Source organism: Dasypus novemcinctus, chromosome 12 (genome assembly GCF_030445035.2).
Source record: "Dasypus novemcinctus isolate mDasNov1 chromosome 12, mDasNov1.1.hap2, whole genome shotgun sequence".
Lineage (NCBI taxonomy): Eukaryota > Metazoa > Chordata > Mammalia > Cingulata > Dasypodidae > Dasypus > Dasypus novemcinctus.
This window is the reverse complement of record NC_080684.1, coordinates 73,284,377-73,297,461: the sequence shown is the minus strand read 5'-3', so window position 1 is coordinate 73,297,461 and position 13,085 is coordinate 73,284,377. Positions and strand designations below refer to the sequence as shown.

Below are 13,085 nucleotides of genomic sequence, written 5' to 3'. Positions count from 1 at the left end.
GGAGGAACTTTGGATACTGATTGAATATTGGAGAAAGAGAAATCTGAGTTTTTTAGCTTACATGGTAGATACTTTGACTGAAATAGGAAAGATTACAGCAGTGTTTCTAAAGTATTCTGTGAAACACTGATTCCAGGAGATATTAATAGGTGCTTATGGAAAAAGAGAGTAGTTAAAAATAAGTTCACAAAATGCTGCATATTATATTCCTTTTTTGTAAATTCACAAATGTGCAAGACTATGAAAATTCCCTGCCTGAAAAAACCTGTTTGTGCTGATCCCAAAACACCTTTCTTAGAGCATAACTGTTAACATACTGTGAGTTAGTCCTCCCTAGGACGCAGATTTGGAAAAAAGTCGTAAAGGAATTTGAGAACTGGGAATAGGAATGGAGTTTTTGGTTTTTAACTTGAGGTTGGGATAAAAATTAGAAATTATCTAGGTTTTAGAGATTTTGGAGATGAGAGAAATGAAATTTGGAAGTATAGCTTAATAGTCAACTAAGAGGAAGCTAGAGGCAAAGCATGGAAAGGAAATCATTTAGGTTGGTGTAAAAGTACGGTTTTGCATTGTTGAAATTTGCTGTTTGATATTGACATACATTCTTAAATAAATGTGGTTATGTTATACATCATTTTAATGTGCATTTCTCACTTTGTTTTTTTACTAATGACTTATTACTTGCTATATATTTTATATTTTAGACTATGGAAGTGATGTTAGACAAAAAGCAAATGCGAGCGATTTTCTTATTTGAGTTCAAAATGGGTTGTAAAGCAGCGGAGACAACGCATCAATATCAACAACGCATTTGGCCAGGAGCTGCTAACGAATGTACAGGGCAGTGGTGGTTCAAGAAGTTTTGCAAAGAAGACGAGAACCTTGCAGATGGGTGTATTGACTGGCCATCAGAAGTTGACAGTGGCCAGCTGAGAGCAATCATGGACGCTGATCCTCTTACAACTACACAAGAAGTTGCTGAATAACTCAACATCGACCATTCAGCATTTGAAGCAAATTGGAAATGGGGAAAAGCTCAATAAGTGGGTGCCTCATCAGCTGACTGAAAATTTAAAAAGTCATTGTTTTGAAGTATCATCTTCTCTTATTCTGTGCAATAACAGTGAACCATTTCTCGATTGGATTGTGACATGCGACGAGAAATGGATTTTATACAACCGGTGAGGACCAGCTCAATGGTTGGAGTGAGAAGCAGCTCCAGAGCACTTCCTAAAGCCAAACTTGAACCAAAAACAGGTCATGGTCACTGTTTGGTGGTCTGCTGCTGGTCTGATCCACTACAGCTTTCTGAATCCTGGCAAAACCATTACATCTGAGAAGTATGCTCAGCAAATCAATAAGATGCACCTAAAACCACATTGCCTGCAGTCAGCATTGGTCAACAGAAAGGGCCCAGTTCTTCTCCATGACAATGCCCGACCAATGCGTCAAAAGTTTAATGAGTTGGGTTATGAAGTTGGCCTCATCCACCATATTCACCTGACCTCTCGCCAACCGACTACCATTTCTTCAAGCATCTCAACAACTTTTTGCAGGGAAAATGCTTCCACAAACAGTAGGATGCAGAAAATGCTTTCCAAGAGTTCATCGAATCCCGAAGCATGGATTTTACACTACAGTAATACACAAACTTATTTTTCATTGGCAAAAATGTGTTGATTGTAATGGTTCTTTTTTTGATTAATAAAGATGCATTTAAGCCAAGTTATAATGATTTAAAATTTACAGTCCAAAACCACAGTTCCTTTTGCACCATCCTAATACTAATATTGGTCGTAATCCTGAACGCAAAACTATTGAGTTTCATGAGGGCCTTTCATATATAAGGCACAACTTTTCAAAGCTTCAAGTGTATACAGATGCTGTACTATATTCACAGTAGTCAGGTAACAGAGTACAGGTCGTGCTTGTAACTAAAAGTCTGGTGTCATAAATATGGGGTGCGATAAGAGTAGAGGACCCTGATTGAACATTGGTTGGGTAGAGTTGAGGCAGAAAGTACCTAGGAGAGGCATTAAGAAACATGGAGGAGAAATGCTCAGAACAATAGATGTGAAAAGAGAAATTGTGCAGAATGTCAAGAAAAGTATTTAACAAAATAGACAGCCATGGGTGCTAGATGTTAAGGGAATATAAGATCATTTTGTCCTAGCTCTTTATTTTATACATGAGAAAAATAAGATGGCAGGGAGGTAGTGATTTGTTTAGGATTAAAAGTTAGCACGGCAGAGTCAGGATTAAATTTTGTCTTGTCATTGTCAACTCTGTACTTGAGTTTCAAAAGGAAAAAGACTGTGCAGTAATGGTGATACTTAGCTGTCTCCGCTCCTGGAAGAAAGAGTACTTGTCCCCCAAGGAGCTTCACTGGATAGGGATTTTATGACCATAGGGAGTCTGTCTTTTTCACCCCTGTGTTTGCAAAACCTAGTGCTCAAATACTCCTTGAAGGAAGTATTTGAATGCCTCTCTTTTCATGTTAAGGGGCTTAAAAAATAAATGAACATGAATGACATGATTTCACCTCTTCAGAAACACATAGGCTTTTTTTTTTTTTTAGATTTATTGTTTTATTTATTTCTCTCCCCTTCCTCCCATCCCTTGTCTGCTCTCTCTGTCCATTCGCTGTGTGTTCTTCCATGTCCACCTGCATTCTTGTCAATGGCACCAGGAATCTGTCTCTTTTTGTTGTGCCATCTTGCTGTGTCAGCTCTCCGTGTGTGCGGCGCTATTCCTGGGCAGGCTGTGCTTTTTCTTCCCCCCTGCACCTGGCAGCTTTCCTTGAGAGGTGTTCTCCTTGTGGGTGGGGCTCCCCTATGCCAGGGATACCCCTGTGTGGCACTACACTCCTTGCACACATCAGCACTGCACATGGGCCAGCTCACCACATGGACCAGGAGGCCCTGGGTTTGAACCCTGGACCTCCTATGTGATAGGTGGACGCTCTATCAGTTGAGCCAAATCCCTTCCCCACATAGGCTATTGAGGGAGATAAACAATATGCAGATAATGAAGAGTTGGAAAAACCCAACTTTAAATGCCTCAAAGCTGTTACCTATTCTGTACCTCCTGATTATATTTTGAAGAGGATGGTGAGCTAGTAGTGCTAGCTATGATGTCTGCTATACCACTCATGCTATATTCATATTCTCTGCATTTCTTACCTCATTAAAAGTAACCAATATAGTGGATATGTGTAAGACCAATGCTGGCTCTATGGTAAAGAGTTTGAGACTTGCATACTCTGAAACCCAGTTCATCCACATTGCAATCATCGATTTTTGGGTCATGATCATATTAACAAAACTGAAGAGATTGATGTAAAAATCAGAATGTTGCCTTATTAATTTAAAAAATATATATAACTGTTTTGGGAAACACTCAATTTCTGGTTCCCATTCTCTTTCCCATAGATTTGCCACAGGGGTAACCACGTAATTAGAAGGTAGCTTAGAGAGTATGTAGGCAGAATAAGTGGTAAGATATGTTTGGAATGTATAATGAAGTCAGGCTTTTCTTAGCCTCTCAAAGACCAGTTACCTCATTTGGAAATTGGGAATGATAATAATACTTTGCTTTTAATAAGGTGTGGGGAGGATTAGATGAAATGATCCATGTAGAATATATCATAAATTGTTGAGCATGATATCTGGCTGACAGAGGTGTCCTACTCTTGACTGGTAACTGCTATCATTGTTATAAATGCTTTACAGTTAGGACATAAATACTACTGGAACCCCACAAACATCTATACACTTATAATACTCAATTTCCTGAATGCTCCTTGACTGAGATTGTCCAGATTTTCTTCTCCTGTTCTTATGACTCTCCTTGGGCTGTGCTTTCATGGTTGACCAGCCCAGTTCTGTTATATGCTATTATTTTTTCAGCTGAATATAATTTATTCAGTCTAGCTAATGTGTAGTCTTGAGTTCTGGGTTCTACTCTGCCTTTTTTAGGTGACTTTTGACTGCTCTGCTCCATCCATTATATTAGGTTAAACCATATGAAACGGCTGATATTCTTACTGGGTTTTGACACACAAAAATGGCAGTGTCATGTGGTTTAATTTAATATACTGATTTTAAAGTTTAAACTACCCCAGCAGTTCCTTTTAAGTGAGGCTAAGTCTCATGACAATGGCTTCTGAAGCCTTTCCTTTGAATGCAAAGGTCTGCACCATTATACTTCTCTTTCCCCATGACCAAATTCAAAGAAGGTTCCTCTAGTGTAGTGATTCTTGTTTCTTTTGTTTAGTATATCTTTTTTTCCTTTTCTCTTCACATTTAGGCTCTATTGCTCAGTCCAGTGTTGAACATATGAATGATTAGTGGTTATTTCCTTGATTGGTAACTTAAACTATACATTTATAATGTAAAAAAATCTGGTTAAACCAGTGTTTGCTGTTCAGTATGCATTCTGTATGTATATTCTAGACCATAGGTATTAACTTTATATTTATCCTTACCAAAGGGTCATTAGCAGAGACAACAAATTCTTCCTTTACATTAGAATTTCATTGCATTGCTGATAGATCAAAGCTCAAATGCCTGACAATTGAAGAGAAAGATTTCCCATTTTATTTTGGGAATGTAATGTCAAGGTATTTAGGGAAGACAGTAATCTATAGAACTGCTCCTCTGACTGACTAGCTCATTTCTCCCTCATGTTTTCAGGTTCTTGTCCATCCATAATACAGTATGTGGATTCTACATCATTGTAATCATTGAATAGATATTTGTTTTTTCCCCCACTAAATATCATGTCACAAATAGTTTTCTAGGTTGATACTTAGTTTTCCTGATCATTTCTTTAGTACTTTAAAATATATATATACTTTATATTACGTAAGTGTTGCATAAAAAATGTAGGGGATTCCCATATGCCCCATGCCCTACCCCTCCTACACTTTTCCACATTAACAACATCCTTCATTAGTGTGGTATATATGTTAAAATTGATGAACACATGGAGCATTGCTACTAAGCATGGATTATGGTTTACATTATAGTTTACATTTTGTCCTTCACAGTTTTGTAAGTTATGACAAAATATATAAGGGCCTGTACCCATCATTGCAGTGTCATTCAGGACAATTCCACTTGTCCCAAATATGCCCCCATAGTACACTTGTTTTTCCCTCTCCCTTGCCTCAGAAGCTCCGGTGGCCACTGTTTCCACACCAATGATAAAAGTTCTTGCATTGCTAGAATAACAGTAAGTCTATAGTAGAATAACAGTAAATCTACTCTAATCCATTGTTCATTCCCCACTCCTGAGGATTCTGGGGTGGTGATGTCCTCTCTGCCTCTAATTAAGAGGGGGCTTAGATCCCATGGGGCAGATGGATGGGACTATCTTGCTTGCAGTTGCAGACTCTTTCTGTTGCTTGGGATGGACATTATCTATCATCATCTCCTTGTTAGTTAAATCTCTAAGTATCTTAAACAGTTAATCATTTAGTTTTAATTTTGAGAAGAAAACCTTTTATCCCTTTGGGGAGTCATACTACTGTTCTTTTTAAAGTAGACCAATCTAGTTTGAAGACCAGCTGTTATCAAATTCTAAATGAGTGGTACAGCCCTTTTGCTTTTTAATTCTTGACACCTAATATAGTTAGGTATTATATATTAGAACATCACATTCAAATAGTGAATTAAATTTCATTTATTTAATAAATATATTGCATGCCTTGTATATACACTGGGCTAACTTAAACCTTATATGTACTGAATACAACAGTTTTTTGAAACTAAAAATGTGTAAGTAGTAATTATATATATATATTTTTTAAGATTTTATTTTTTTTTATTTATTTCTCTCCCCTTCTCCCCCGCCTCCCCCCAGTTGTCTGCTCTCTGTGTCCATTGGCTGTATGTCTTCTGTGTCCGCTTCTTTTCTTGTCAACGGCCTTGGAATCTGTGTCTCTTTTTTTGTTGCATCATCTTGCTGCATTAGCTCTCCATGTGTGTGGCACCACTCCTGCACAGGCTGAACTTTATTTTGCACAGGGCGGCTCTCCTTATGGGGCACACTCCTTGCACGTGGGGCTCCCCTACATGGGGGCACTGCTGTGTGGCAGGGCATTCCTTGCACGCATCAGCACTGCATGTGGGCCAGCTCCACACATGTCAAGGAGGTCCTGGGTATGAACCGCAGACCTCGCATGTGGTAGGCGGCCACTCTATCCATTGAGCCAAGTTCGCGTTCCTATAATTATATTTTTGCATAATTATATAAAGCAATTGTTACAGCTATGGTTTACTGTTTAAGTGCAGGCATTGGTTCTAAGACATTGAGATTGTTTTAAGATACTTGATGTATTAATTTGCTCAGTCTTCTCAAAAATTATGATAATATTGTTATTATCCTCATTTTACAGATGAGGAAACTGAAGCACTAAGTATATTGCTCAAGATGACTCAACTAGTAAAAGGAAGTCCTGGAAAGAAATCTAAGGAGTTGTAGCCTGCCATAATTCAAGCTTTGGTTCAGGGGTCAGCCAAGCATCCTCTTGAGTGCTGAAAGAATCCTTGCTTCTCTTGGATGGACAGTCTCCTTTGCTGGTAGATGAGATGAGATGGGATTTCCTAAGGGATGACTGTTTTACTTCATTGGCATTGCTGCATGTTCACCGATTCAGTTCAACTACCCTTCATTGAGTAGTTTCCATGAGCAAGGTGCTTTTACTAATCATTAGGAGATTCAGAGATGAACAAGACCATCCTGCCATCAGAGCTTACCGTTTAATCAGGAAGAAAGCTGTGTACACAAGTAATTTTAGTAAATACTGAATTTGTATTATAGAGACTCAAAAAGGCTATAGAAGCCAAGAGAAATAGATTAATATCATGCCATAAAATCATAGTAGATGGGGAATTTTAACTGAAAACCAGGTTTCATTAGGGAAAATTTTTTAGAGATTGTTATTTAAAACTTGGCCAAAAATTAAAATAAAAATGGGGGAAACCTGAGAGCCCCGCTGACTCTAGTGGTTGAGAGGAAGGATGCCAGTTTGCTACATGGCAGCTATGCTAAAGCGTCAGTCTCTACACATTTCTCATAATGAAGACCTCTACAGAGGGGAGATGCTTGCAGATTAGATGCTGCCCAGTTCCCATCACCATGTTGAAAATAGTCCTCCTTCCCTGGTTCATTCATTTTACTTTATGAATTGCTAAGAATGGAAATCAGATATGTTCTGATCGTCTCCAAAGATGACACAAGTCTTTTTTTTATAGTTTTATAAATGTTTTGAGCTATATGTATTTTAAAAATTAACAGAAAAGAATTAGAAAGTCGAACTTTTTGAAAACTGCATGTTACTCCTCAGTACTATATTAACTCGAAGTTTTGGTTATTTGTATGTGCTCTTGCTTATCTTATTTCAGTTTTCTGTTAGAGAACCTAAGAATTTTGATAGCATTAATCTTTCACAGTTTAAACCTTACTCATCCATTTTTATTCTAGTGAATAGTTAAGTCGCCTTAGCCCTTGTAAGGGCTATAAAAGGAATACAGATTGTGGCTGCTGTCCAGAGGAAGCTAAAGTTGTACTTGTACATTTATATTGTAAATAAATACTTTTAAGAAACCCTCCAGAGATCCAAATAGATGTATTTTCATCATAGTATAACCTTTTTCCTAGTTCTCCTTGTTTCCCCTGTATCAGACTATCAATCAGAGTTCAGTGCTTTGGTCCCCCTTTCCACTCCTTCCCACTCCTGCCCCACTTCACCAGCTTAGGTGTATCACAGACTGTAAAGCTTTTCTTAAAGACACATACCTAATGATTTTACCACTTAATCCTTTGTGTGTTTCCCATACATTTTGTGATGCTCTTTACAACACTGACTTGTTCTTACTTGTATACATTTCTTTCTTCCTTACTTAGACATAAACTCCTTCAAGACAGAGGCTTGGACATAGTGCTTACTCACATGTAATAGAGACTGATAGGAACTTCAGAGAACAACAGCAGGTTTGGGAAGGATAGTGTTAATTTGTTCAGTATTGTCTTTTGTGTATGAAGTACTGTAAGGTGTTCAAATGGAGATCTCTGTTAACAGTTGAAAACACGGAGCTTGATCAAGACACTTAGAATAGGTCATGATATGGTAGAAGTTGCCAAGAGAGAAGGTTGTAGGGAAGCAAGGCATGTGGATAGATCCCTAAGTAGTACACTTATTTAGGATCTGGTAAAGTTTTAAAAAGCCTATGAATACAGGCAGGGGAGGATGGGTTGGAGAACTGGGAGAACTGTCAGAGACATAGAAATACAGAGGAGGATGGAGACTGAGAAAAAGCCTTTTTAAGTCAGTGACTGCAGGGAGCAGTCTCAGTTGTGTGAGGATGGATCAGGTATGCTAAGGGTCAAGGTGAGAGTGGATGATCAGGTAGAAGCATTGAGAATAGACCTTTTCAAGAGGTTTGATAAGAGGGGTGTAAAAAAGGCTGATAACTTGAGGGATTAATCCAGGAGAAGCATATTTTTTGGTGTTTTCTTTTTTGGGGTCAGGGGGTGCTTTTGTTTCCTAGGCTGCTGGAAACAGTTACCATGAAATGGTTCAGCTTGAACAGTAGGAATTTATTAGCGTACAGTTTTGAGACTAGAAGATATGCAAATCAAGGCATCTTCAGGCTTTCTTCCTGAAGACTGATTGCCAGCAATACTGGCTCCTCTGCATGGCAAGGCACATGGTAGCATTTTCGGTACTCTCCCTTTTTTTCCTGGTTTCCTTGCTTTCTGCTTCTTGCTTTCATGGGCTTTTCTTTCTCTTTTTCTGTATTCATTCCATTTATAAAGGACTCCAGTAATAGGATTAAGTCCCATCCTGAATGAGGTGGGTCCCACCTTAGCTGAAGTAGCCTCATCGAAAGACTACTTACAGTGGGTTTATACCCACGGGATGTATTAGATTTAAGAACATTTTTTCTGGGGTATATACAGCTTCAAGTCACCATGGTGGGGGTCTTTTATGAGGTAGCTTGGATCTGAATATTGGTTAGGATAAGTGAAGAAACAAGTAGAAAAGGGGAGTTTGAAGCAGAAGTGGTGGTAACTTGACAGTGGCATTCAAGGAAGTAAAGCCTCAGAGTAGCAGACTTGAGTAGCCTGGGTAGAGATGAGAGCTGGAGTAATTTCGGAAAGACTTGCAACAGAAGGAACATGCTAGGGGAATTAGAGATGCATCAGCGAATTGCATATGATTGAGAAAAATAAGTTTCTAGTGGAACTAACAATTCCGTTTTAACAGTTTACCAGCATTTCTCAACCAGATGGTATGTCTATTCAGAGATAGGTAATCAGATGGGTGAAGTAGGAGGATGAAAGAGCAAGGGAGAGTTGATAAGAGAAAAATTGGAGTTGCTGTTCATTGGGTAGTTAGCTTTTTTAGCAAGGCAAGTGTGATTGAAAGGGGTTTTGCCTGCCTGCCTTTGAACCTGGAGGTCAGTTTATATAACCAAGATTCAGTGTAAGTGAGAAAGAAATAAAGGGAGATAAGTTGTATCCAGAGAGGAAATCTTGAAAATAGAACCATTCCAAGGGATGATGGCTTCTTAATATATGGTTCTACCCTTGAATTGCAATCAGAGTATAAAACAGAGTCTTGGAATGAAGATCAGGAATTTTGTGAAACTAGAGTTTGAGGGTTCATCAGCATGATGTGACTGATGTGATGAAGTAGTTACAGTTCAACACATCCCTAATGTCCATATCCTTTGCACTTTGGTGAGTTAACCATAAATGAAATTCTTGCCTAATACCCTTTTTAAAACATAACTTTCCTTACGTTTCAGGCAGATTCTTTGAATGTGTTGCAATTAAGTATTGATTTATTGAGACGTTCTTTAATAACCCCAGTTGGAAATTGCAAAAGACCGTCAACTATCAGACCATAATAGAGAAAAAGGATGTAAAGAACTGGGGAATGTCTTCTGCCCTTAATTCTCTACTCAGATGTTCAAATACTGGAATAAAGCATCCTTGCACTCTAGAGTTTTTAATTAAGAAAAAAGAAAGCTCATGTTAAATTTACAGATAAGAATTATGCCTCCCTGAATATTGCCAACTTTATTTTTGTGAGCTCGTTCAGTGACATAATGAGCATCCTGTTTCCTTAAGCATTTAAGTGTAGGTTCTTGTGAACTGACAGGATAGAAGCTCTTAAGAACTGAGTAGGCTGACAGTGCAGCTGGCTTGACATTCAAGTGTTCATATTGCCTTCTAGCTCCTGAACAGAAGGAAAAAAACAGTTTAATTTAGATCTTGTCCTTGACTATAGCTGAAATTCTCAACACCAGTAAGACTAGAAAATGATAGAACATTTGGTTCTCATATTTAACTGGAGATATAATATGTTATATTTAGTGGTAAGCTTCACAGGATTATAAAATTAACTTTCCTTGTTTTTGAATTTTTCGAAGCTTATCTTTTGCCTAGGAAACTATTACTGTAAAGATGCAAATGTCCTAAAATGCCTAAGTAGAATAGAATAGGAGAAAATGAAGTATGGTTTATTTTGAGGGTGAGCAGAAGGATCTATACCATAGTTCTCTGATAAACTTGTTAAAATTAATACTTTTAGTTATTTTTTCTTTTAGGTATTTAAAAGGATTTTGCATATGTTCAGAGTGTAGCAATGTAAGTCTCCTCATTTTTACTTTGAAGGAAATTATTGGCAGTATTTGGGCAATAGAACAATATCAGTATTCTTGGTTTTAAAAAGCAAAACTATTCAAAATAACAGTGTGCAGAATATTTTCAAAATATGGTGTACTTTCAATTACCCATGCAAATTAAAACTAGCATAATAAAGAATAATAAATAATTTCTTTATATTGTTAGCAGGAAATTTGGATTAAAGTGATAGATAATCCAACAGTTTGTTCCCTAATCAGATTTCGGGGAACATTTATTATCTACAGTAGTGGTCTCCCAGAACAGTAGTATCATCATCACCTGGGAAGTTGTTAGAAATATAAATTCTTGAAACCCACCTCAAAGCTACTGAATTAGAACTCTGGGAGTAGGGCCCATAGTCTGTTTTAATAAGCCCTTCAGGTGATTCCAATGCACAGTGGAATTTGAGAAGCATCATCTGCAAAACATTATTAGTATGTAAATGATTTTAGTAATCCAGTATGAGACTCATCACTTTTAAGTTTATTCTGCTTGTGACAGGTCTGGAGGATTGTATTTTTTAATACTATAAATATAATAAATACAACTTTGCAAAAAAAATTTAGCTAACTTCCCAAGAGATACAGGCATCATTAATGTTTGGAATAAGGGGGACCCAACTGACTTGACCATAAAACAAAACTCTTTAGTGAACTTGAAAATACCTATATTTGGGATCATTCATATTAAATTTTTGTCACACACTCAGGTTAATTAAGAACTTTGTGGGCATAAATAATCTGAGCTGGGCAACAGTTGTCCAGAATCAGAGTAATTGTTTTTTGATTTTGTTTTTGCTTTTTTTAGCCCTGGAAGGGGGATAAATCAATATTCTTTAGAATCTGTTCTACTTAGGGCTGGGATATTTCTTTATAAACTAAAGGCTCTGGAGAACAGGAGTTGTGTTTCAGACTAGAATAAGGAAGCTGGGTGGTTTTTATCACACTTTTACTGAGCCAAATTGATGTAGTGTGGTTTCATTATTTTAACTGGATTGTGAATTTCCAAATGGGATGGTGGGACCCATAAACCTTATAAATTCCTGTGCAGATAAATTTTACTGATACATATAAACTCATCTAATTCTCTTTGAATAAAAACAAATGAAAACATTGATGATATTGAATGTGCTTTTTAAGATTACAATACCACCTGCTACACAATGTCTCCCCACTGACTCCCTTGGCAGTTACTAATTCAAGACATGGAACCAGCAACCAGAGATGGCATTGGGAGGGAGGAAGTGCTGGGAACAGGGGAGAGTAAGGCAACAGATAAACATTTCAAGTCTGTAGGAGTGATTAGCATTAGCAGAAGTTGCCGGTAGGTCAGGTAAGAGGAACTAAATGTGACCATTAGATTTAGCAACAAGAGGAGGCAGTGTTCACATTGAAGAGTAGTTTTCAGTGCAGCATGGGAGAAGAAACTGATTTGCAGTAGGTTAAGCTGTGAATGGTGGTTAGAGTAGAAACAGCAAATTTTGTTCAGTGAAGATGATAATTGAATGTGGGGTTGAGGATTTTCTAACCAAATTTGTTATACCTAACTTCTAACTTTATTACCATATTGATTTGGTATAATTTTTTTAAACATGGGTAACCTAAAAATTATTTCCCAAGTATGTGTACCATTTTTTCCAGGTATTATGAAATACTGAAAATATTATCTTATTTTTTTAAAGATTTATTTTTTATTTCTCTCCCCCTTCCCCATTGTCTGTCCTCTGTCCATTTGCTGTGTGTTCTTTTGTGTCTGCTTGTTTTCTTGTCAGCGGCACCAGGAATCTGTGTCTCTTATTTGTTGCATCTTCTTGCTGCATCAACTCTCTGTGTGTGCAGTGCCACTTCTAGGCAGGCTGCACTTTTTTTTGCACAGAGTGGCTCTCCTTGCAGGGCGCACTCATGTGTGGGCCTTCCCTACGTGGGGGACACCCCTGTGTGGCATAGCACTCCTTGTGCACGTCAGCACTGCGCGTGGACCAACTAACCACACGAGTCGGGAGGCCCTGGGTTTGAACCCTGAACCTCCCATATGGTAGGTGGAAGCTCTTTCAGTTGAGCCAGATCCGCTTCCCTCAATATTATTTTAAACTTTGCATACCCCCAAGGATCTAGGACCCTGGCATTGAAAACCAATGCCATGTAGCAGCCATCATTTCTATAATTCATTTGGCAATCTTAAATATCTTTTTATGTCTCTCTAGAAGGATTTAAATGACAACTTTATATGTCTTGCATACCAAGGTGGTTTGAAAACATCTTGAATGCTGTGACTTTTAACTCATCTATACATGTAGCATATTATTTGAAACATGGTGTTAAGATGTTTTGTTTTGCTCTGCTGCATAAATTGTATTCATCTACTTTTTCAAAATCTGTTTTGCA

At 37.8% G+C, this 13,085-nt stretch overlaps 1 protein-coding gene and 1 pseudogene across 9 annotated transcripts in view; both read left to right on the top strand.

Moving 5' to 3' along the window:
• ATP2B1 (ATPase plasma membrane Ca2+ transporting 1) overlaps nucleotides 1–13,085 on the top strand; it is a 139,858-nt gene that overhangs the window by 44,568 nt on the left and 82,205 nt on the right. The window lies entirely within an intron of this gene.
• On the top strand, nucleotides 632–1,774 carry LOC139440167 (histone-lysine N-methyltransferase SETMAR-like; annotated as a pseudogene).